This window comes from Castor canadensis, chromosome 12 (genome assembly GCF_047511655.1).
Source record: "Castor canadensis chromosome 12, mCasCan1.hap1v2, whole genome shotgun sequence".
Taxonomy (NCBI): domain Eukaryota; kingdom Metazoa; phylum Chordata; class Mammalia; order Rodentia; family Castoridae; genus Castor; species Castor canadensis.
This window is the reverse complement of record NC_133397.1, coordinates 63,672,447-63,699,347: the sequence shown is the minus strand read 5'-3', so window position 1 is coordinate 63,699,347 and position 26,901 is coordinate 63,672,447. Positions and strand designations below refer to the sequence as shown.

At 39.4% G+C, this 26,901-nt stretch overlaps 1 pseudogene; it reads left to right on the top strand.

Annotated features, from left to right (window-relative positions):
• Positions 1 to 45: 45 nt before the first annotated feature.
• On the top strand, positions 46 to 26,561 carry LOC141414726 (protein BUD31 homolog; annotated as a pseudogene).
• Positions 26,562 to 26,901: the final 340 nt, after the last annotated feature.

The window sequence follows — 26,901 nt, the reverse complement described above, 5'->3', positions numbered from 1 at the left end:
CTCTGGGGAGAATGGTCTTCCCTCCATAGTGGGCCCACACCTGCCATGGCCCAAGAAGCCTTGGCCCTGACTTGCAGTCACACAGGAGCTGAGCAGCCAGGGCTGGCTGAAGAAGGACACTGGCCTCAACAGGGGCTCCCATCTGCTGTCTGGACACTGAGTGAGGAGAAGCTGAGATGCTGTGTTATGTGGGTCTAAGAGTTGAGGCAGTGTAGGGGGACCTCCCTAGTAAAGAGGTCAGGGGTTGAGAAACAAGTGTGTCCAAGTTTAGGCCAGCCAGGCCTGGGAGCCCAGAGGCAGGAGCAGCTCCTGTCCAGGGGGCCCACTGATAATTCCAATTACAAGTGGTCACACAAACAGCTTTGGCTGAGCTCAGGCCTTTCTTCTTTGAGGGGACCCCAGGTGTGTCCCTGGAAACACCTGCCCAGCTAAATAGAGGAAGAAGGAAATCGAGTAACATGCAGTGCGGATAGGTTGGCAGGTAAACCTGCACACTGCTCCACAGGGCACTCTCTTGTGGTGTTCCCCAGTGAGGCCTCAACATTGCATTAGTCCTCAGCCTGGCCAGTGCCTTTGTCTTGTTCCAGAACTGGGCTTTACTGTGAACGCCTGTGTAAGTGTGAAGTCAGAAACTTGATACCAAGGTATCAGTCACAAGTATTGGAGACAGGGCAGTAGCCATAAGCCCAAGGCTTCCTGGGATCCCAGCATTAGTATTATTGCATCCCCATCCCCCCTGGTAACTAAGAGAGGGCTCCATCTTCTTCCTCCACATTCACATTCACTTTTACCCCACCACCACCACTCAGGGGACTCCATGTCCTCAGGCAGTCCCACAGATTGTCTGCAAAGCAACAGTGCCCTCTGGAGGTGCAGTCCCCAGGGCTGGGTTGCTCTCTGGGTGGCCTAAATGCCCAAGATCCCTTTCTGGTACACAAACCCAAGTAGTCCGCCCAGAACTGCTCTGGTGCAGAAGGGGCAGAGTGGCCTTGAGCAATGGGAACTGACACTTACCCCGGGCTAACAGAAGTGAAAATGCTCAGAATTCCTCTTTCCAGGCATTATGGGGTCCCTGAATCATCTAAGAGCTTCTGCTGTGGCTGAACTGGATTTCAGAAGGGCACAGAATGGGGGAGTGTTTGTTCTAACCTTGCTCCCTTCTGGGGGAGCCCCCAAAGTCCTGTAGCCTTGGAGAAATAGAATTAAAAGTAAAATATCCTTCCAATCCAGAAGGCTTCTCTGCAGGGTTAGGAAGAAAAGAACACTTTCATTGTTGAACAAGTACTAACACAAGAACACAATCTGCCAGGAGGTAGGAAAGACAAGGAAATGTCATCCTGTAACACAGCCAGTGAATACTCCATCTACACTATAATAATAATCAGTCCTCACCAGCACCAGAGTCAAATTGCACTCAGTGGAGCACATGCCTATCTCTATTTGTCAAGAGCCTTAGGCAAAGCAAAGGGGATCCATCTTCTGACAGTTGGTAGATTTGCCTCTCAAGAGCCCATGTTAGGCTCCCCAGTTCCCCAAAGTGTGGGAGGTACAGGACCACTTTGTCAGATGTTTCCACCTCAAAGACTGTGCCCAGGTCCTTATAGAAGACCATCTGAGTCCACAGCTGGCAACAGGCTTATTAGCTGGTAAAGTTTGCACACCTCCCCATGGTACAGAGGAAGCTTTGACAATGACAAGTATTCTAAAAGCAATGCCCTACTAAAAAGCAGACAGAATGTCCTGCACACCCTACACACACACTCTCATTGCAGGGCCGGGGACCAAACCCTAGGCAAGTGCTCGCATCCATCTATGGCCAACCCCATCCCCATTCATTTTAACAGGGAAAGTTCTGTCTTACTTTTCACTTTTCTTTGCCATTATCCTGCTGCTGAAAAAAGAGTCCTAGACTCTTTGTCAGGCTACCAGTTTTTCTGCTTGTCATTGAGGCAAGTTAAATAGAGTAAGGTACAGAGAAATTAGGCAAAATAGGCCACACTCAGGAGCTGGGAGAGAATCAGGAACTAAAATTGAAATTCTCTAGAGTAGCAAGAGATTGGATCAATATTGAAAAAATTATGTACATACATTCTTTTCATTATACTTCTTTTAGATATTAAGTGAGTTGCATTCCCCAGTAATGAGTAATGTAACCCAAAAATAGAAAGTATTCCTGGTAAATTAATTCTTTAACCAGAAAGGAATACCCAAAAAATGTTACACCCATCATCTCATGTTTAGGTCATAACATCAAAACAGGAACTTAACAAAATGTTTGAAGGTTACTAGGTAAGGTGACTACTTATCTAGGAAAAATTTAAACCTGATTCCCCAGTTTGGTCTAGAAGGTATAAATACACCTGCCATTTTGAGCCTATTGGCTCCCACCTCCTGCATGTCCAGGTGTGCTCCTTTCTCCACTTCTATTTCAACCTGCTTTGTCCAACTTTGCTAAATAAACCCCCATTGGCTTTCTACCATGTGCCTTTTTTTGTGGAAACACTGTGAAATTTTTCATTATGGATTTCAAGAGCCTTTGGATCATGTGACAATTGGGGAGTTGAATGGTATTCAACTCTTTCTTTGGGGTTCTCCTTACCCCTTTCGTTTCCTGGGTGACAGAAGCTTTAGTGAGTCATCCAGGATATGACCAGAAGGTGGCACTGATGCTCCATCATCAATTGTGCTCATTTGGTCAAGACTCATGTATTTCCTTTTTTTTTTTTTTTTTTGCAGTACTGGAGTTGGAACTCAAGGCTTTGCACTTTTTAGGCAGGTGCTCTATCACTCGAGTCATGCCCCCAGCTCTTTTTGCATTCATTGTTTTTCAAATATGGTCTAGCTCTCATGCCTGAGCTGGCCTGAATCACAATCTTCCTATTTATGCTCCTGTGTAGCTGGGATGACAGACATGTGCCACCAAGCCCAGCTTTTATTAATTGAGGTGTGATCTCACAAACTTTTTGCCTAGGCTGGCCTTGAATGGCAACCTTCCCCATCTCTGCTTTCTGAGTAGCTAGGATTACAAGCATGAGCTACTGTTTCTGACCATATATTTTTTCTAAATTCACCTTTTAGTCTTCTGCCAAAAATTTTCTCTTCTAATTTCTTGCTTAATTTCTCCACCACTTTTACTAATCCACTACCTGTCACTCTGCAACCTGCTTCGCCTCATCTCCTGGACTGGCCCTCTGGGGTGGGGGTCAGGTGAGAACAGATGAGTAAGAAAGGGGATGGAAAAGTCCTCCTCCCACCTTTCCTCGAAGGGAAACATGGCACCAACCAGTTTTCTTAGCTTTCTGGAATTCAGATATGGCCAAGATTGAAAACATGAAGTATTACAGAATTTGCAATTGGCACTCTCATTGGCATATAGCTGAAAGCTGAGTAGCCTCTCTGTCCCCACTTTCATATTATCATTTGTATTTGAAAGCTGATGGAAAATTGTCCTTCGTGCCTAGAATCAGGTCATTGGTATTATATACCATGGTTTTGAATAAAATATAGGCAAATGGTCCCTATTTCAGGGTCACAATTGTTTGATTGAGGCATTTGGTCTTTTATGATTTTGTTTAATATCAATAATAATAATGAAACAAAAGGGTTTATCATGAGTTGCAATCCTACTTCCTTGCTTACTATTGTAAGGAACAGACTTACCCATCTCCTATCCTTTATCTGGAAGAAGATATGAAAGTTAACTTTTAAAGGCTTGGCTAGACTGGGTGCAGTGGTTCATGCCTGTAATCCCAGTTACTCAGGAGGCAGAGATCTGGAGGATCTCGGTCAAAAAAAGTTACTGAGATCTCATCTCCACAAAAAGCTGGACATGGTTGTACACACCTGTCATCCCATCTATGCAAGAGGCATAGGTAGGAGCATCACAGTCCAGGGCACCCTGGACAAAGCTAGTGAGACCCTACCTGAAAAATAAGTAAAGCAAAAAAGGGCTGGGGGCATGGCTCAAATGGGAGGGCACTTGCCTAGTAAGTGTGAGACCCTAAATTCAAAGCACAGTATTGCCAAAAAAGAAAAAAAGTGTGGTTAATAATTTTAAAAAGTTGTTGTAACCCAAGTTAAACTATTATTAAAGATAAATCTAAAATCAAAAAAAAGAAAAGAAACACCCTTTAGGGATTAAGTCTTAAAAATCTCGGTTTTGGTATCCAAAGAGGGCTGTTATTATAAGTGAAGACCTTGCTCTTTCTGGATCATAGCTAATTGCCTAACTGCTGGACTCCTAGATGACAGAGTTCCAAGTGGTCTCAGGAATGAGGCTGGATTGCCATCCTAGGACAGAGGGATGCCCCCTAGAGGATGGAATGAGGTGACTTATTGATTGCATTCTGAAGGAGGCAGATGTCCCTCCTTATGGAGGTATAGTGATCAGGTGACTCCTCAGGTGAAGGAGAGTTCCAGGGGACCCCTGAATGGGAGTCCAGGGGATCCCCAGAGAATTCGAATATGATGCTTATTTTTTTTTCTTTCTTTCCTTCCTCCTCCCTGACTTCCACAGGCACAGAAAGAGACTAAACAAAATGGGAGGTGCTAACATTCCTACCAACTTTCCCTCAGGATATATTAAAGAATTGGGATTTTAAGGAGGAATATTAATAAAAAGTTAATCCCCATTTTCAATAATGCATGGGTAAATATGAATATTAGAAACTTCCCCCTCCCCATCCCACCTCCAGTGTTGGGCTTCTGGCCTAAGATTCCAATTACAACTTTAGTAATCTAAGAAAAAAAAATAAGCCTTTTAGGCATAAATCACTCACAGTGGGTGACCCTGGAAGCGAGAAATAAGAAAAATAAGGGTTCCATGCAGGTGCCAAAATTGCACTTATTTTGGTGTCCCTCCCTTTCTTTTCCTTTAGGCTGACATCACCTGCCTTTTGCCAAGCCATCTGAGTTCATTTAAACTAATTTGGACTTTGCCATTTGTCTGACAAGGAATTTTGGGCTAGAGGCTCTTCCCAGTCATTTTGGATTCATCTGAACTAATTTGGGCTTTTGCCATTTTTCTGACAGAGAAATTTACATTCTGTAGCTTTATGTTGGCAATTAGCAGGGAAGAGATGTAAGATGTAAAGAAACCGGGAGGTTTAAGGAGGTCTGTTGTGATTCGCATAAGAATGAAAAGCCCTAAGTCTATCTTGTTGCCCCTGGAGAGAATTCTTTTGTAATTGTACAATAGGTTTTTTGTGATGTTTCCACACATGTGTATAACGCACTTTGGTCATATTCACTCCCTCTATTACTCTTTCTTACCTTTCCTTCCCCCTTTTTAAAAGCAGTTTTAATATTTTATTTCTATACATGTATACAATGTACTTCAAAAATATTCACCCCTTCATCCTCTCCTTTCCTCTTCCCACTGGTTGCTTCCTAAACGGTTCCCCTTTTACATTTATGTCCTTACTTTTGTTTTGGTTTGTTTTTTTAGGTCAAAATTCCACATATGAGAGAAAACATGTTATAGTTCTCTTTCTGAGTCTGGCTTATTTCATTTAACATTATTATGTCTAGCTTTATCCATTTTCCGAAAACAGCATAATCTCATCCTTCTTTATGGCTGAATAATAATATTCCAGTGTATACATACACCACATTTTCTTTATTCATTCATTGGTTGGAGGGCATCCAGGCTGATTTCATAACTTGGCTATTGTGAATATTTTAAACATGCGTGCGTAGGCATCTCTGTTGTATGCTAATCTATATTCCTTTGGGGAAATGCCAGGAGTGGTATAGCAGGATCATATGGTATTTCTATCTTTGGTTTTTGAAGAACCTCCATACTGATTTCCATAATGGATGCACTAATTGACATTCCGACCGGTAGTGTATAAGGGTTCCTTTTTGTCTGCATCCTCATCACCATTTGCTATTGTTTCATTTCTTGGTGACAGCCATTCTGACTGGGGAGAGGTGGAATCTCAGTGTTGATTTGTTTTGCATTTCTTTATGGCCAAAGATGTTGAGCATTTCTTCATGTATTTATTGGCCATTTTTACTTCTTTTCAGAATTCTCTGTTCAATTCATTTGCATATTTATTGATTCAGTTATTTGTGCTTTTTGTGTTTAAGTTTTGAGCTTTATATTTATTTTGAATATTAACTTCTGTCCAATGAGTAGCTGTCAAAGATCTTCTCCCTTTCTGTAGGCTGTCTCTTTTCCCTGGTAATTATTCCCTTTTCTGGACAGAAGCTTTTTAATTTGATGTAATCCAATTTGTCAATTATTTCCTGAGCTATTGGAGTCCCATTTAGAAAATTGTTGCCTCTAGCTATATATTCAAGTGTTTTTCCTGTAGTAGTTTGAAAGTTTCCGGTCTTACATTAAGGTCTTTGATGTATTTTGCAGTGATTTTTGTACAGGCTGAGACAGGGATCTAATTTCAACCTTCTACATGTGTGTATCCAGTTTTCCAGCACCATTTTTTTGAAGAGTCTGTCTTTTCTTCAGCAGATGTCTCTGGCACCTTTGTTAGAGATCAGGTGATCATAGGTGTGTGCATTTATTTCAGAGTCTCCTACTTTATTCCATTGATCTATATTTCTGTTTGTATTGTAGTACCATGCTGCTTTTGTCATTAATTTGAAGTCTGGTATGATACCTCCAGCATTGCTTTTTTTTTTTTTTTACTAGGAATTGTTTTAGCCATTCATGGTCTTTTATGCTCCCATATCAATATTAGGGCTAATTTTTCTTTTTCTGAGAAGAATGATATTAGGATTTTGATGAGAGATTACATTGCATCTTTACATTGCTGTTGGTACTACAGGCTATTTTTATAATATTAATTCTGACAATCCATAAACATGAGAGGTCTTTCCATCTTCTGCTGTCTTCTTCAAATTCTTTTGTCACTGTTTTATGGTTTTTATTACACAGATATTTCACCTCCTTAGTTTATTCTAAGTATTTTTAAAGATTATTGTGATGGGATTGTTTTCCTAATTTCCTTCTCAGTCTGCTCATTGTTGGCAAATGGAAAAGCTACTGATTTTTCTGTGTTGACTTTGTGTCCTGCTACTTTGCTGAAAGTGCTTATCAGATCTAGAGTTTTTTTGTGTGGAATCTTTAGGGTCTTTTAAATACAAGCTAATATCTGCAAATAGGGATAATTTGACTTCTTTTCATATTTGTATCCTTTTTATTTCTTTGTTTTGTCTTATTGCTCTGGCTAGGAATTTAAAAATATATTAAATAAAAGCTGGGAGAGTAGATACCTTGTCTTCCTCCTGACTTTCGAGGAAATGGCTTCAGTTTTTTCCCATTTAGTATGATGTTAGCTTTAAGTTTGTCATATGTAGCCTTTATTATCTTGAGGTATGTTCTGTCCAGCCCTAGTTTTTTCAGAGCTTTTATCATGAAAGGACGTAGAATTTTGTCAAAGGCTTTTTCTGCATCTACTGAGGTAATCATGTGGTTTTTGTCTTTGATTCTGTTTATGAGATATATTAATTTATTAATTTGTATATGTTGCATCTCAAGACTGAAACCAACTCGATCATAGTGTATTATATGTTTGTCAACATAGTGTGTTGTTGACAAAAGCGGAGAAGAGGAAGGTAAAACAGGTCCTGTCTGGGGGTTGGCACCCGTGGGAAGGGGGAAGATATAAGGAAAGGGTGTAGGAGAGTGAATAAGGTGGAAATACAATGTACTCATGTATGCAAATGGAAAAATGAGGCCTGTTGAAACTGTTCCAGGAATGGAGGGGGTGAATTCAACTATGATATATTATAAGAACTTTGGTAAATGTCACAATGTATGCTCAGTACAAGGAAAAAAAATAAAAATAAATAAATGTGTTGCTGAATTTGATTTGAAAATGTTTTATTGAGGATTTTTGCATCTATGTTTATCAGTGAAATTGGCTTATCACTTTCTTTTTGGTTGTGTCCTTGTGTGGTTTTGGTATCAGGGTAATATTGGCTTCATAGAATGAGCATGGTAATATTCCTTTCCGTTCTAATTCATGGAATAGTTTGAGGAATGTTGGTGTTAATTCTTCTTTAATGTTTTACAGAATTCAGCAGTGAATCCATCTGGTCTTAGGCTTTTCTTTGTTGGGAGACTCTTTGTTACTGCTTCAATTTCTTTGTTATAGATCTGTTTAAATGGTTTATATCCCTTTCATTCATTTTTGGTTGGTCATGTGCATTTAGATATCTATACATTTCTTCTTGATTTTTCCAGTTTATTTGAATGTAAGTTTTCAAATATTCTCTTATAGTCCTCTGAATTTTATTGGTATTATAAGAGGCGCTTAAACTGGTTTTACTGAAAAGCACTGACTCCTTTCTCCCACAATTAATTAAGAGCAGGAGAAAAGCTTGGCATCTCTCCTTCATTTTGATCTGTCTTTGTCTAAACGATTCTCTTTGCAGTCACTTTGCAATTGTCTTGGACTCCAGGGAGGACAGAACAGATAACATCTTTACTGATAACATCCTTATGACAAGATATGGAAACTACCTCTAACAGTAGAGCTTCCTCAGGATGGACTACCTGCCAGGCACAGTGACTCTGGATAACAACATGGACTGAAATAAAGACCAACCAGGCCATAACTGTTTATGGACTTTTATTTTCTTAGTACTGGGGTTTTGAACTCAGGGCCTCATACTTGCTAAGCAGGCACTCTACCACTTGAGCCACTCCCTCGGCCCTTCTGTGTTAGGTATTTTCCAGATAGGGTTTAGCAAATTATTTGCCAGGTTGGCTTTGAACTGAGGTCCTCCTCATCTCTGCTTCCCAAGTGGCTAGGATTGAGACTATTTAACTATGCATACCTTTTCTATTTAAAGCTAAAGTTTATATCTGTATCCTGAAGATGGCTGAAGATGGGCTGAGCACTTACTCTGCTTCTTCCCATTGCATGTCCCAGGCCACGTAATAAATCTCCTTTCTCTGCCCTTCATCATGTCTCTTTATTTGATATATGTGGGTGAGTGGCTGAACTTGACATATGGGAACCCAGGAGTTTGAGCTTAGGGTCCAAAACTCTGGTTTCAGTACTCATTGTGATATCCCCTTTGCACCTCTAATTTTAATATGTGTTTTTTCCCTCCTTTCTTTAGTTAGTTTGGCTAAGGGTTTATCAATCTTGTTGTGTCAAAGAACCAGCTCTTTGTTTCATTGAGTCTTTGTATCATCCTTTTAGTCTCCATTTTGAAATTGGAGTTTTTATAGCTCTACAGTTTGGTAATTCTGAACCTCTCATGGTCTTTTCCTATTTTTTTTTTTGGTACTGGGGTTTGAACCCAGGGCCTACATCACTCTACCAGGCCTTCTTTGTGATGGTTTTTTTCAAGATAGGGTCTCACAAACTGTTTGCCTGGGGCTGGCTTCTAACTGTGATCCTCCTGATATCTGCCTCCTAAGAAGCTAGGATTAAAGGTGTGACCCAGTGGCACTGGGATAACAATGCTGTTTTTAGATGTTGTTCTGCTCCTGGTAACACTTTACAGGAGACTGTAAAGATACTTTGTTTTATCAAGATAATTCCTTTTGGACTAGGGGCAAGACTCAAATGGTAGGGCATTTGCCTGGCAAGTTCAAGGCTCTGAATTCAATCCCCTGTACTGAAAAAAATTCCTGTGTTTTCTGCTAATTTTGATAGCCATTTGACTATTTAGAAAACTCAGTCTTAACAAAGCCAAGATTCATTTAAGTATCTGTTTATGTCAAAATCTTTTAAATGACTACTTTATAACTGTGTTTAAACAAACAACTATTATTTTAGGTGATTGTAATACATTTAATACCCTACATGTCTGTGATTAAAAATGTGTAGAGATGTGTATCTGAACTTTGTATAACTTTATTGAATGTTATACAAATGTTTAAGGTATGTGGGTTTAATTCATGCAAAGTGATCAGCAAGTACTCTATTTTATATAGTATGTATTGTTTCTGGACCTTCAAAATATAAAAACAGTCAATGAAACTTGGCATTTCTGTTTGTTATCAGTACTATTCAGATGGGAAAAAACCCTGCTATTTTGGGCAATCCAACCTACACTTATTTTCCTTGACTAATGGAGCAGTATTGTATATATCAGATGAACTTGCACATCAGGAAATAAGTCTATGTGGGATCACTAATGCTGTCACCCAAACTTGTAAGAAATCTAAACTTTGCTTTATGTCAGTGTTGTACACCTATTACCCTACCAGCCAAATGTTAATGGCGTCAGTGCACTCTGTGATAAGACTTCCAAATTCTTTGTCCCACATGGAAGAATACATGGCAGGACATATGGGTGTAAATGGAGTTTATTAAAAATTAGGAAAGGGAGTTACAAAGGGGAGCATTGTGGGACCCAAGTATAAGCCAGAAGCTGAGAGCATATTTCTGTTCTTCGGGTGATTTTAATACCTATGCTGACCTGTGGGAAGGACAGAACCAGGTGATTCCCATCCAATAATGAATGACTGGGGAGAGGAAGTGTGGTTCCCGAGCCAGGTGAAGGCATGTCATTACCTGGCTCCCTTGATTTTTGAGCCAAGGGGAGTTGCTTGGCAGACTTACACCTATGATAATTCCCAGTTGCCCCACCCATGGGGAAGAAGTTCCTGTTCTTTATAACTTATACTAGTTAAGGCGTGTCAGGGAGGAGTCTCAGTCCCAAACTTTCCCTAATTCTAGCCTGCTTCAACTTCCCTCCGGAGAGACAATAGTCCTAAAAAAAAAAATTGGGGGGAGGGATTCCTGAAGGGAGGTGGTCCATATTCAGTTTCTGTTTCAAGCTGACCAGGGACTGTAGACTCTACCTATTGGAAATATTGTCCCCCCTCCTATTGCTATCCCTGAGAACTTAATCAGCTATATCTGTTGTCCAGCATGATCAAGATTGTTTATAGGAATCTCATTTGTCTGTTGCCTCATGATTTGGGTCCTGAAGGCTTTTATCCTAAAAGAGATAAATCTGTTTTAGAATGCATGGCCTGAATATGAATGTTGATAGGAACATCATAAGAGGGTCTGCCAGGTGTAGCAGGAAGGATAAAGAATCTAAATCTTCATTTTGAAAAGTGACAGAGAGTCTTATGGTTACTTTGCCTGTAGGTGTTTATACCTGTACCTAACCTTTAGATTGCCTTCTAGTTGGACTGCCACTGTAGTGGGCAGTTAAGGACTGATTGTTTGGGGTAATATCTACATTAGGGACCAGGTGTTTCGGGGGGCAGATGCCATTCCAATTAGAGGGTAAATATCAATAAGAGTCAGCTCTGTACAGAAAGTAGATTCACAGTGTCCCTAAGCAGAAGTTAGATACCATTGAAAGTTATGTTCCCTTTGCTTAAACAGAAGGCCTTGGCCAAAGAAGAGTTTGCCTGTAGTCAGAAGCTCGAAAGGCTTCAATATTAAAGTATATGCATAAGAGCCCCTTTTAAAAATCTCTTGGCTTTGGTTCCTTTTACAGATCTGGCATAATTGACTCCATCTGGATCTGGAGCAGTCCCCTCATTTGTGAGTCCTTTTGAACCGTCTCAGGTGGCTGATTGCCACTTGTCCCTCTAAGAAGTTGGGGGACCCAGACTGCTTGGGGGTCGCATCCTCTTAAACTGTTTCTCTGAAGAAACAGAGAAGAAGATTTTGTCAATTTGGCAGTTTTGTCCCTCGAAACCGGAGTAACTTCTCCTGGAAAGTCAGAGCTTCTTCCATAATGTCAGATTTTATCCATGGAGGAGGGGGAATAACACATTAAACAGATCAGAAGTCAGTGCCAATGCAACCTTTTTGGCCAAATTAAGCAATAAAGAGATTTATTTTAAAATGGCTCTTAGGCTGGGCTTAATTAAATCTAACTGTCCCATAGGGAATGTACTGACACCTTAAATTGCTATCAAGTGTCAGCAGACAACAGTTATAAATTTTTTCAAGGAAAATGCAAAATGATCCCAATACTTAAGAATGCCTGTCCTGGCTGATGGATAAGCACTTGTCACTTTCCATGGGCTTATTTGTAAACATCCCAGTAGGATTAGAACTGTAATGACAAAACTTAAAGTAACAATGGTTAATAGTATAGCAATTAATATAATATTACAGAACTACTAAACCTCTCTTATTATAATTGGGAACATATGCACAAGCTTGTGAAAGAAGTTAAAACACCAGTTTGATACAGTGTCTTTTTGTAACTCTATTTTAGAAAGCTTATAAACTTGAAGATGACCAAGACATCTAATATACAAAGAAGCCAGTAGCAGCATCACAGTTTAAACCTCAAACTTTGGCTAGATAAAGTAACAAGTTAGTGTTAATGAAGTACTGACAATTAAAAACCCTAAATTTTCCAATGGTTAGGAAAAGCCAGTGTCAGTGATTTCAAAGAGCCCCTGTTTTAATGTTTAATTGCATATCACATATATAAAACAGATGTCAGGCCTAAACAGCAGAACTTTTAGCATTTGTCATAAAGAGCAGAAATGCCAAATACCTCATTAGATAGAATGTACCTTGGATAAAAGTACTATAACTGTTTACATGTATACATTTTTAACCCTGTAAAATGATTTCATAACATATAGATATAAGGCACTAGCAGTATTAGAACCACTTAAAAGAATTTTTACTTAGTTTTAAACTTAGTTTCCTCAGTGTGACCAGAAAAATACCTTAGGGTTTTTGCATCTGGCAAAAGACTAATTTAGGCAGGATGCAGAGAATAGAAAACAATCTTAAATGGGCTGTGTAGAGAGCTAGTCTTCTCATTTTTGGTTAGCAGGATCAAAGCGTCTCCCCTATGTTGGCCTGTGAAGAGAAAGAGAGAGAATGAAGAGGAATTTTACCCCTTAAGAAAGAACCGCTCTCCCAAGGGTCAGTCTCTCCACCCCTGCATGAGGGCTTTCCTATGCTGGCTGGTAGAGAGAGAGAGAGAGAAGGAAGGAGGAAAGTTGCTTTTTGGTAGAGAGCAAGTTAAATTCCAAGATCCTCAAGGCATCTCTCTTATATCCTGGAAGTCTCGATTTCAAGTCCTCTAGACCTGGTTTGCCTTAAAGGCCCCCAGCAGACATCTGTATGAAACAAGCTGCCATTTTCCAACAGCACCTCTGAAGGCAGTTTCGTGACCTCCCACTTGCCCTCCAGGACCCCACCTGGCAGCCCATAGAGGAATCCAGCCCAAGTAGCTGGGGAGATGGCCACCATGACTGAGGCCTGCCATGACTAGAATGCCTCCTGGGGGCTGCCTGGGCCCAGGGGTTAGAAAGGGAGCAGAGAGGAGGGAGAAGGAAGGAGAGGGGTAAAGAGGAAGGTGCAGATGTATGGCAGCTGCAGGAAAGAGACAGCGTCTACCATGTCACGGGCAGTCCTGACCACCCTCTCCACCTTGGCCAGGTGGCAAACTTGTACCCTGTGGCACTGCCATCCCTGTAGTTCCACCCTCCCTGGTTGTGGGTCTACCAGGACATGGCCACAGTAGTGGCTTATGAGGTATATAGGCCATGCACACTTTGTGCCACATGGGACTGGGCTAATGCAGTGCATCCCAGCATCTCCCAGTAGATGCTCTGGGAGAGATGCTGACGTGCTGTGAGAAACCCACAGGTTGGGGGAGGGGTACCATGGGTTAACATGGTGCATCCCCCAGTGCTTCAGAGCAAGTCCAAGCCCTGGTGCAGAAGGGGCACAGGGTCAGAGGACAAGGAGGGTAGGGTTAGAAGAAAACAAATAAATACATATAGCATTTTACCTTTAAACTCCTGGCTGGCTTTGCCAAAACAAAGATTCTAAATTTTGCTTCAAATGTCAAAGCTAAGTTGATAATATAAAGAACTTTCCTTGTAGGTATGATGCTAAATGTTGCTGGCTCCTTTGTATGTTAAATTAAATGTATTTATGTTCTCCAAGTATACAGTCCACCTAGAACTCAAAGCTTAGAAAAACACTTTACAAAGTTGTTATCCTCCAAACTAAGATAGTTTGCGGTACTAGCCTTTTGTAGGCTTGTGTTCATGTGCTCCTAATTATGTCATGACATCACCTTCAAGCAAAGATAATTAGGCATGCCAAATACTGTGCACTCCAAGAAGTGCTGCTCAAATAATCAAAAGGATTGTCATTTGTAACCTAGAAAGTACATCAATATAAAAAAGTACACTGCTCCTTATTTAAAATAGTTTATTCTTAAAAGACAAAATTAAATGGGGATTTATGCATAAAAGAAACTTATAATTTAAAAGATACATAGGTATGCCTGTCTCTACCTATCTATCTATCTGTCTGTTTGTCTATCTATCTATGTACCTGAGTCATTCTTCACACTAAAAATTAAAATACATTGTTGAGGGAATAATAAGGAGAGCTTGATGGTGCTGACATACTGCTGTCAACTATACTTATCCTGAAATTCTGTATGAAATGCAAATAATTAGACTGTTTTGTCAATTTCTAAACATTTTTCAAAATTTGAATGACAATTGTTTAAGTCTTTTGTCATCCATAGTGCTCACAGTGGGTTTTTTTCTGAACTAGTTTTTGAAATCAGGGCCTTGCACTTTGCTGGGTAGGCACTCTACCACTTGAGCCATACCCCAATTTTTCTTTTGCTTTAATTATTTTTGGATAGTGTCTCATGCTTTTGCCTGGAATTGGCCTCAGACCCTGATCCTCCTATCTACAGTTGCTGCATAGCTGCATATCTGATATAAGAAATGTGTGTACCCCTGCCTGACTTCTGTGTTGAGATAGTGTCTTGCTAACTTTTTGCCCAGGCTGGCCTTGAACCATGACCTTCCCAATCTCTGCCTCTTGAGCAGCTGGGATTACAGATGAAAGCTGCTGTGCCCAGTCTCATCCTCAGTTTTGATCCTTCTCTAATGCATTTACAATCAAACACATGGGAAATGTCTCTAGCAAGTACCAATTTTTCCAAACAAATTAGTATTTAAAATTTTGTGCTTGTTGGTTTTGTTTTATAACTTCTTGTAAAACTTTGATGTCTGTTGACATGCAGAAGCACAACTTATAACAAAACAATCAGAACAGTATTTTAAGGTGCTAGGATCTACAGAACACACAGAATTAAACTTAAGGATGGACTCCAGGTAAGCTCAGCCTAATAGTTGCTCCTTCTAAACCCCTTAGTGGCTTGAATTTGGTCAAAAGGGTTTTATTGGTATGGACTCCTGTCACTTCTCCTCCAACATGGGATCAAATCAGACCAAGCATGACAAATTTCGTCTGAGCAATGAAGGATAATTAAAGCTGAGCCACAAGGTGGTTAATCAATGATGTCTTCAGACAGAATTGTTCAACCACAGAGGGTAGATGCTGTCAAAATTACAATGGAGTCATGTTGGGCCTGATGGCGCCTGCCTGTGATTCTAACACTTGGGAGGCTGAAACAGAAGGATCTTAAGTTCTTCCAAAAGTAAGTAAAGTAAAGCTTACAAAAGTAAGTAAAGCTATGGAGAAAAGGCTCTTACGCATGGTTAACTGACACTCTGGTAGAAGGAGAATTCATATTTTCTGACTTTGACTACCTCTTATATTCTGTTTTTTTCTTTTATTCACATGTGCATACAACGTTTGGGTCATTTCTCTCCCCTTTCCCTTTCCTCTCTTTATGTTCTGTTTTATGATGGTGCTTCTATTTAGTCTTAAACAACAGATTCTTTTTACTCACATAATTCAGCCATGACAACTTCTCACATACTAGTTTATTCCCAGCCAGCCTTTTGTTGGTCTTTATTTAGACTAGTCACTTGGGAAATATTTTTTTTATTATTATTCATATGTGCATACAAGGCTTGGGTCATTTCTCCTCCCTGCCCCCACCCTCTCCATTGGAGGCAGACTTTTACATTTTGCTCTCCTACTACTATTAATAATTGAATTTATCCCATCACAATGCTTCAATCATTGTCTGTAACCTGGGTACAGTTTTCACAAGGGATAACATGCTGGAGATAACAGAGGCAACAAACAAAACTTTTTTTGCTCCCTTACAGCACACAGTGTATCAGATTTTAAGTTTATTGCCCTAGGAAAATAGGACAAAAGCTGGAAACACCTTAGCAAGGGGATAAAGGTTCTGAACTTTAGACTGTGGAGACTTACTCCAGTGTAGAGATGATCTCCTTATCTGTAGTCCTACAAAAATTGGATCCTGTCGATAACACAATTGAAGTCCTTAATTTCTTGGGGTCTATAGCATACCAGGTCTACAAAAACCACAGATCTCCCAGCAAAAGATAAAGTTTCTAGACTATATTCTGACTCAAGGGGAATGAACTCTTGCCCCTGAGTGAAAAGAGGCCTTTTAAAAACTAGGGCACCTTGAACACAGAAACAACTCAGAACTTTTCCAGGTATGGTTGGGTTCTATAGGATATGGATTCCTGACTTTGGTTTAATAGCTAAACCTCTTTATGAGGCAAAACAAAGACCTGGAGTAAGCTGGGAAGCAACAAGAAAACTTTTAAAACTTAAAGATTTACTGCTATCTGCCCTAGACTCAGAAATTCCAGATTTAAATAGGCAGAGTGTGGCATTAGACATTTAGATTCAAAAGTTGGATAAAATTCCTAGGCCTGTGACTTATTTTTTCCAAATAATTAGGTTCTGTTGCATCCAAGGACATGCTTCTTTGACTCACATGTCAACAACAAATCCTACTTCCTTTGCATCCATACAGGAAAAACAGAAGCAGCTAGATTCATCAAAGACTGAAGAATATTATTACTGTGACTCACTGGAGGACGTAAAGTGACAACTTACTCCCTCTAGGAGACACTCAGAATTCAACAGCAGAATTTCCCACAGAGAATATCTGAGATCTAACTATTACCATCTAGAGTAGACAACAAATGGGTCAAATTAGAGGGAGAAAATGGATTCCTTACTTTGGGCCAAGGGAGAAGGAATAATCACCTTCCTAGTTATGAAAAATCGAAAGGCCATTACAGGCATCTTTCAAAGACTGGCAAACCTGACAGCCAAAGCCTTACAATTACTACTGCAAGACGTCTCAGAACTTCGAGGTTTCTCCACTGAAAACTTGCACACACTAGATTTCCGACTTGTGTGCTGGGGTGGAATATATAAAGTCACCAACAAGAAATGCTGTATGCAGGTAGAAGATCTTCTCAAAAATATATCCTAAATCATTGGCTGATGACAAACTAGAAGACAGCTCTGACTAGTTTAGAGGCCTAGGGTTCTGGAAAGGCATATGTTCTATTGCCAGGAGCTGCTTCCTTCAGCTTACCATCATAACAGCAATCAACCTGCTAAAATGTTTCTGTGGCAGTCAAGTGTCATAAGTGAGTTAGAGTCTATGGACTTTACATTCCCTTAAAGTTTTTATGATTTTTTTTTTGGTTAGAAATCTTAAATATTCTTTATTTGATATTAATAAGTGAAAGGTAGCACTTTTAAATACAGGAAATTCTACCAAAATTGGTAGTCATCAAGACCAAAAACAGTGATTGCATCCTTATATTCAGCAAGTGATCACAAATTGAAACACAGGGAATCTTGCTTGGTTTTGAGATAGTGAATGGGATTTCCTAGTATTTATTTATTTATTTAAAAAATTTTTTTATTCATATGTGCATACAATGTTTGGGTCATTACTCCCCTCTTCCCCCTGTCCCCTCCCTTGCCCTCCCCCACCCCCCTGCTCCCTCCCTTATCCCCCCTTACACCTCGCTACCCAGCAGAAACTATTTTGCCCTTATCTGTAATTTTATTGAAGAGAGAGTATAAGCAATAATAGGAAGGACCAAGGGTTTTTACTAGTTGAGGTAGAGATAGCTATACAGGGAGTTGACTCACACTAATTTCCTGTGCATGTGTGTTACCTTCTAAGTTAATTCTTCTTGAACTAACCTTTTCTCTAGTTTCTGGTCCTCTTCTCATATCGGCCTCAGTTGCTTTAAAGTATCTGCTTTAGTTTCTCTGCATTGAGGGCAACAAATGCGATCTAGTTTTTTAGGTGTCTTACCTATCCTCACCCCTCCCTTGTGTGCTCTCGCTTTTATCATGTGCTCATAGTCCAATCCCCTTGTTGTGTTTGCCCTTGATCTAATGTCCACATATGAGGGAGAACATACGATTTTTGGTTTTTTGAGCCAGGCTAACCTCACTCAGAATGATGTTCTCCAATTCCATCCATTTACCAGCGAATGATAACATTTCGTTCTTCTTCATGGCTGCATAAAATTCCATTGTGTATAGATACCACATTTTCTTAATCCATTCGTCAGTGGTGGGGCATCTTGGCTATTTCCATAACTTGGCTATTGTGAATAGTGCTGCAATAAACATGGGTGTGCAGGTGCCTCTGGAGTAACCTGTGTCACAATCTTTTGAGTATATCCCCAAGAGTGGTATTCCTGGATCATATGGTAGGTCAATGTTTAGCTTTTTAAGTAGCCTCCAAATTTTTATCCAGAGTGGTTGTACTAGTTTACATTCTCACCAGCAGTGTAAGAGGGTTCCTTTTTCCCTGCATCTTCCCCAACACCTGTTGTTACTGGTGTTGCTAATGATGGCTATTCTAACAGGGGTGAGGTGGAATCTTAGTGTGGTTTTAATTTGCATTTCCTTTATTGCTAGAGATGGTGAGCATTTTTTCATGTGTTTTTTGGCCATTTGAATTCCTTCTTTTGAGAAAGTTCTATTTAGTTCACTTGCCCATTTCATTATTGGTTCATTAATTTTGGGTGAATTTTTTTAAGTTCCCTATACATTCTGGTTATCAGTCCTTTGTCTGATGTGTAGCTGATGTGTATTTTCTCCCACTCTGTGGGTGTTTAGAGACCATTTCTTTTGTTGAGCCAAAGCTTTTTAGTTTTATGAGGTCCCATTTATCTATGCTGTCTCTTTAGTTGCTGGGGTTCAACTGAGAAAATTCTTGCCTATTAACTCCAAAGTATTTCCTACTCTTTCCTGTACCAATTTTAGGGTTTGTGGTCTGATATTAAGATCCTTGATCCATTTTGAGTTAATATTGGTATAGGGTGATATACATGGATCTAGTTTCAGTTTTTTGCAGACTGCTGACCAGTTTTCCCAGAAGTTTTTGTTAAAGAGGCTGCTATTTCTCCATCATATATTTTTAGCTCCTTTCAAAGACACATTGGTTATAGTTGTGTGGCTTCATATCTGGGTCCTCTATTCTGTTCCACTGGTTTTCATGTCTGTTTTTGTGCCAGTACCATGTTGTTTTTATTGTTATTGCTTTGTAATATAGTTTGAAGTTGGGTATTGTGAAACCACCAGCGTTGTTCTTCACTGAGTATTGCCTTGGCTATTCGTGGCCTCTTGGGTTTCCATATAAATTTAATGGTAGATTTTTCAATCTCTTTAATGAATGTCATTGGAATTTTGATGGGAATTGCATTAAACATGTAGATTACTTTTGGGAGTATAGATATTTTTACTATGTTGATTCTATCAATCCATGAACACGGGAGATCTCTCCACTTTCTATAGTCTTCCTCAATCGCTTTCTTCAGAAGTTTATAGTTTTCCTTGTAGAGATCATTCACATCCTTTGTTACATTAACACATAGGCATATGATTTTTTTGAGGCTATTGTAAATGGAATTGTTTTCATATATTCTTTCTCAGTTTGTTCATTATTAGTGTATAGAAATGCTAGTGATTTTTCTATGTTGATTTTATATCCTGCTGCCTTGCTATAGCTATTGGTGGTGTCTAGGAGCTTTTGAGTAGAGTTTTTTGGGTCTTTAAGGTATAGGATCATGTCGTCTGCAAATAGGGATATTTTGACAGTTTCTTTACCTATTTGTATTCCTTTTATTCCTTCTTCTTGCCTAATTGCTCTGGCTAGGAATTCCAGTACTATGTTGAATAGGAGTGGAGATAGTGGGCATCCTTGTCTGGTTCCTGATTTTAGAGAGAATGGTTTCAGTTTTTCTCCATTAAGTATAATGCTGGCTTGTAGGTTTGTCATATATAGTTTCTATAATGTTGAGGTACTTTCCTTCTATTCCTAGTTTTTTTAGAGCTTTTATCTGAAATGGTGTTGGATCTTATCAAAGGTTTTTTCTGCATCTATTGAGATGATCATGTGGTTTTTGTCTTTGTTTCTGTTAATGTGGTTTATTACACTTATTGATTTTCATATGTTAAACCACCCCTGCATCCCTGGGATGAAGCCTACTTGGTCATGGTGTATGATCTTTTTTATGTGTTGTTGAATTCAGTTTGCCATTATTTTGTTGAGGATTTTTGCATCAATGCTCATTAAGAAGATTGGCCTATAGTTCTCCTTTTTGGAGGTGTCTTTGCCTGGTTTTGGGATAAGTGTAATACTGGCTTCATAAAATGAGTTAGGCAGTTTTCCTTCCCTTTCTATTTTGTGCAACAGTTTAAGAAGTGTTGGTGTCACTTCTTCTTTAAAGGTCTGATAGAATTCAGCAGAGAATCCATCAAGTCCTAGACTTTTCTTTTTGGGGAGACTCTTGATTGCTGCTTCAATTTCATTTTGTGTTATAGATTCGGTTCAGTTTTGGATGATCATATGTATTTAGAAATCTGTCCATTTCTTTACGATTTTCAAATTTATTTGAATATAGGTTCTCAAAGTAGTCTCTGATGATTTCCTGGACATCTATGGTGTTTGTTGTTATCTCCCCTTTTGCATTCCTGATTCTACTAATTAGGGTTTTTTCTCTCCTCATTTTAGTCAGGTTTGCCAGGGATCTGTCGATCTTGTTTATTTTTTCAAAGAACCAACTTTTTGTTTCATTAATTCTTTGTATGTTTTTTGTGGTTCCTATTTCATTGATTTCAGCTCTTATTTTTATTACTTCTCTCCTTATATTTGTTTTGGGATTTGCTTGTTCTTGTTTTTCTAGGAGTTTGAGATGTATCATTAGGTCATTGATTTGGGATCTTTCAGTCTTTTTAATATATGCTCTCATGGCTATAAACTTTCCTCTCAGGACTGCCTTTGGTGTGTCCCGTAGGTTCTGGTAGGTTGTGTTTTCATTTTCATTGACTTCCAGGAACTTTTTAATTTCCTCTTTTATTTCATCAATGACCCATTGATCATGAAGCAATGAGTTATTCAGTTTCCAGCTGTTTGCATGTTTTTTGTCTTTATTTTTGTTGTTGAGTTCTACTTTTATTGCATTGTGATCAGATAGAATGCATGATATAATTTCTATTTTCTTATATTTTCTGAGGCTTTCTTTGTGCCTAGGATATGATCAATTTTGGAGAAGGCTCCATGGGCTGCTGAGAAGAATGTATATTGTGTAGAAGTTAGATGAAATGTTCTGTAGACATTAACTAGGTCCATTTGATCTATGGTATATTTTAGATCTAGGATTTTTTTATTGATTTTTTGTTTGGATGACCTATTGATGATAATGGGGTGTTAAAGTCTCCCACGACCACTGTGTTGGAGTTAATATATGCTTTTAGGTCTTTCAGGGTATGTTTGATGAAATTGGGTGTGTTGACATTTGGTGCATATAGATTGAAAACTGTTATTTCCTTTTGGTCTATTTCCCCTTTTATTAGTATGGAATGTCCTTCTTTATCTCGTTTGATCAATGTAGGTTTGAAGTCTACTTTTCAGAGATAAGTATTGCTACTCCTGCCTGTTTTTGGGGGCCATTGGCTTGGTAAATTTTCTTCCAGCCTTTCATCCTAAGCCTATGCTTATTTCTGTCAGTGAGATGAGTCTCCTGTAAGCAAAAAATTGTTGGTCTTCCTTTTTAATCCAGTTCATCAAATGGTGCCTTTTGATGGAAGAATTAAGTGTATTAACATTAAGTATTAGTACTGATAAGTATGTGGTGATTCCTGTCATTTAGTTGTCTTTGTTGTTTGAAGATTTGATTGTGTGTACCTAAATTGAGGTTACTCTCTACTTTCTTGCTTTTTCTTTTCCTTTAGTTTGATGCTGCCTGCACTTTCATGGTTATGTTGGGTTTCACTTTCTGTGTGCAGAATCCCTTGAATAATCTTTTGTAGTGCTGGCTTTGTGCTCACATACTGTTTTAGTTTCTGCTTATCATGGAAGACTTTTATTGCTCCATCTATTTTGAATGATAGTTTTGCTGGGTAGAGTATTCTAGGGTTGAAGTTATTTTCATTCATTGCTCAGAAGATCTCACCCCAAGCTCTTCTTGCCCTAATGTTTCTGTTGAGAAGTCTGCTGTGATTTTGATGGGTTTACCTTTGTATGTTATTTGTTTTTTCTCTCTTACAGCCTTCAATATTCTTTCCCTAGTTTCTGTACTTGTTGTTTAATGATGATATGCTGTGATGTAGTTCTATTTTGGTCTGGTCTGTTTGGTGTTCTGGTGGCCTCTTGCATCTGTATGGAAATAGATTTCTCTAGATTTGGGAAATTTTCTGTTATTATTTTGTTGAATATATTACGCATTAACTTTGCTTGCACCTCTTCTCCTTCTTCAATGCCCATGATTCTCAAGTTTGGTCTTTTGATGGAGTCGGTGAGTTGTTGCATTTTCTTTTCACAAGTCTTGAGTTGTTTAACTAATAGTTCTTCGGTTTTTCCTTTAATTACCATTTCATCTTCGAGTTCTGAGATTCCGTCTTCTGTTTATTCTGTTCTGCTGGATTGGCCTTCCATTTTGTTTTGCAATTCTGTTTTGTTCTTTTTTCTGAGGTTTTCCATATCCTGGCTGGTTTCCTCTTTAATGTTATCTATTTTCGTCCTGAGTTCATGTATCTCTTTATTAATCATGTTCTCTGTTTCACTTTGGTGTTTCTACAGTGCTTCTATGGTTTCCTTTATTTCTTCTTGTGCTTTTTCATATTCTCTATTTTTGTTGTCTTGGAATTTCTTGAGTGTCTCTTGTACATTTTGTTTGACCATATCCAGTATCATCTCTATAAAATTCTGATTGAGTACTTGTAGGATTTCTTCTTTTAGATTGTTCTTGTGGGCTTCATTGGGTTCTTTGGCATAGTTTATCTTCATTTTGCTGGGGTCTGGATCTGAGTATCTGATTTCTTCATTCCCCTCTGGTTCCTGTACTAATTTTTTGCTGTGGGGAAACTGTTTTCCCTGTTTTTTCTCTCTTCCTGTCATTGCCCTTGGTGTTGTTATTGTCCCTGTACTGTGTGCAATTACATATTTTCTAGCTTGTAATAATAACAATGTTGATATTTAGAATGGAAGGGTGAGAGGAGATGGAAAACAAAGAAGTTAAAGAAAAAGGGAAAAACAAATAAGCAAATAGAAAAAAAACAAAATAAACAAACAACAAAAAAGTTTCAAAGATATAAACAGGGAGAGATAGTGTACTAATCAACAGTAAGCTGAACAGGCATTAGAGAGACAGAGAGAGGATTGAACATTAAAAATAAATAAATAAATACATAAAATAAAAATTTATTTAAAAAATTTTAAAAATCTCCAAGTTCAAATGCAATAAAGTTTCAGTCATAATAATTTTGGTGTTCATCCCTCAGCCTCCAATCCTGGAGATGGTGTTTCATTGTCTCCTCAAAGGGTAACAAAAAACAATAACAACAACAACAAAAAACACCACAAAGTGTCCCAAGTTCAAATGCAATACAGTTTCAGTAAGTTTTTCAGCATGCAGGTGTAGTTTGGTTGTTGTCTCATCAAAGGAAGAAAAAAGGAAAAAAAAAAGAGTCTGGAGACAGTTCTGTGAATGGCTATCTGAGGCTGTGGCTTGCCTGCCTACTGCTGTCAGCCAGCTGTTGCTGGAGGCTTTATTTATGCAGACCTCAGGAGTGAGCTTAGCACTCACCTGGCCCCACAGGCTTTGTTTACTCAAAGTTTTCCTGGGCAGGATGCCACTGCTACAAGCTTTCCCCTTTCCAAGCACATGGGGTAGGTGACACTGCACCCATTTTCTCAGGCCAGCATGTTTATTTACAGCTCACATGGGAAATGGGTCATCCCCCATTTCCCTCCCACTGCTGCTTTTACAAGCTTTCCTGTTCCTGGTTGCTGGGCATGTGCCGCTGCTCCTGCTGTCTCCAGCTGGCTTGTTTATTTACAGTTCCATGGGGCATTGCCCTTGACCCCTCTTCAGTGCTCAGGGCGCTCCGCCCTCTTTACTATGTGTCTTTTTTGTTGTTGTTGCTTATTATTCAGTTCCTCTTTTGTCCCTGGGTGGGGGTCAGTCTGTCCAGGGGGCTATGCTGATCAGGCCCAGGGTTGTCTGTGGGAGTAATGTGTGCCACTTAGCTCACCTTGTGGTCCATGTCTTCCCAAGCGGCCTGGACGCTGGTGTCTGGCGGCGCAGGAACCCTCCTGGTTTCTCCATTTAACGTGGAGTGGGGATGCTATGTGCAGGCTGGGGGTGTGGAGGAGTCAAAGTTTTGTCTCTTCTCAGTGGTTTTTCCTGTAAGGTGTATTTCCAGCATCTCTCCAAAATTTTACTTTAAAGAGCATGCTTTCTGCTTCCTCTCTCTAGTCGCCATCTTGGAATCTCCTCAATTTCCTGGGAAAATGCTGGGCTTTCCCTAAGTTAATGAAGGAAGATGTTTTCTGAAGGCACACTGATAAGATTCTGGAGCAATCTGCAGCAACACACCGGAAATGATTTCCTCAAGAATCCAGTGGTTTTCTCACAAGAAACCCATGACATGCATCCTCACAAATTCTGAAATATACACATTGTGCCTGGAAATGTGGCTGGTTCCTGAAGGCCCATCTCTACATTCAGGCATGTGGATCTTTTGAGTCAGGAGTTTGAGACTAGGATGGGAAATGTATCAAAATCCCACCTGGGTCGGTGGCTTGGTAGTCCCGTTTTCTTTTTTTTTTTTTTTGTGATACTGAGGTTTGAACTCAGAGCCTACACCTTGAGCCACCCCACCAGCCCTTTCTTGTGTTAGATATTTTTGAGATAGGGTCTTGCAGAATTATTTGCCTGGGGCTAGCTTCAAACTGTGATCCCCCTGATCTCTGCCTCCTGAGTAGCTAGGATTACAGGCATGAGCCACCGGTGCCTGGCATATGATTTTTCTTTTAAAATCTTACACTTACATATTGTGTTAATTTTATTTTTTATTTTAATTATTTTGGTGGTACTAGGGTTTGAACTCGGCCTCATACTTGCTAGGCAGGTCCTGTACCACTTGAGCTACTCTGTCAGCTCTTGTGTTACTTTTTTTTTTCCATTTTTTCTTTTATTCATATATGCATACAATGTTTGGGTCATTTCTCCCCTCTTACCCCTGCCCCCTCCCTTGTGTTACTTTTAAAAGAATATTTTTATTGATTTAATTTTTTTCTTTCAGTAACTAATCACCAAAATATTCCAGATGTTTTCTCTTCCTGATCCTAATCTTAACAACTTACCAAATGAATTTCCTGCCAACTGAATTTCCTGTGTCACCTCTTTTTTATATATATTATTGTTGTGCTGGGGGTACATTGTGACATTTACAAAAGTTCTTACAATAAATATATCATAACTGAATTCACCTCCTCCATCATTCTCTGTGTTACCTCTTGAATAAAGTAGGGAATGGTTTTTGGTCTCTCCTATTAAGCAGGGTCAATGCCCATTCACAGCTTGAAGTAGCCATAGAATATGACCTTCTGAAACTCCTTTTAAGATGAAAAGGAACCAAAGTCATTTGGGGGGGACCATGAGGCAGGATAGGGTAACAGAGAAATTAGAAAAAATATGAAAAAGTAAGTCAGATTTAGGAACTGGGACAGAATTAGGAAAGGAAGCTGAAAATGACTAGAATCACATCATTCAAGAATGTATATGCAGACTAGAGAAGCAAAAACCCTAGGGATCTAGGCTTCAGATGAGACTAAGAACCTTGCCAGGGTCACAGAATACTTAGTAAAGCTGAACAAGAATTGAAGTATGTATCTGCCAAGACAAGAGATTTTTCTATTATACTCCTAGGAAAGAGATTCCAAGATCTTTGTAAATTACCTTGTGGGGGTAAAATACATAAAATCAAAAGAAGCTGGGAAGCTCCACCAGATGGTTGGGAGTTGATTGGGCTAACACTGGATGAATTAGATAAAAAGATGAGCCAGTCACTGGTGGTCATGTCTACTATAATCCTACCTACTCAGGAGGCAGAGATCAGGAGGATCATGGTAAGCCAACCTGGACAAATAGTTCACAAAATCCTATCTCAAAAAAAAAAATTCTTCACAAAAAAAGGGCTGGTGGAGTGGCTCAAGGTGTAGGCCCTGAGTTCAAACCCCTGTACCACAAAAAAAAATGATGAGACAAGCTGAAACAGAACTTCATGAAGGGAAGTGGAATCTCTTTGGGCCATCTTCAGGATCCACCACCAGAAAACCTATTCTTTCACAAACAGAAAGCCATAAATACAGACCTCTACAAATTTTGTATTAAAGAAGGCTATACACACAAGAACTTGACTGCAAAGTGGGAAAGGTTATTATTATTTGAGAACTTGTGCTTCCAGTGCTGGATTCAGACTTGGGACACCAATTTTGAGATGAACTTCATTTGCTGAGTTCCCAAAAGCAAGCTGGAAGTGAGCTGCATCATTGAGTCATGCACAGTGGCTGCCCCGCTGCTCTGGCTGAGGCCTTCAGTCTAGGCCCTTTCCATCCTGGACTTTGGACTTTGCAGGTTCCTGGGAGCAGCTTTTCTCACGGTAGTGCCCCAGGGCAAAGTTGGAGTTGGTCTATACAGATGAAGGCTTTGGTGTTCACCAGCTACGATTTGTAAAAATAACACCTTTAAACCTCAAAAAATATATATGCATGCATTCTTTCCATTATACTTTCTCTTTTTAGATGTTAAGTGAGTTGCAATCTCCTTGGATAAGTAATGTAACCTAAGAACAGAAGGTATGCCTGGTGAATTAATTCTTTCTTTAGAAAGGAATGCCTGAAAATGTTATACCTATTTTGTCCGTGTGCCAGTAATGTTAAACC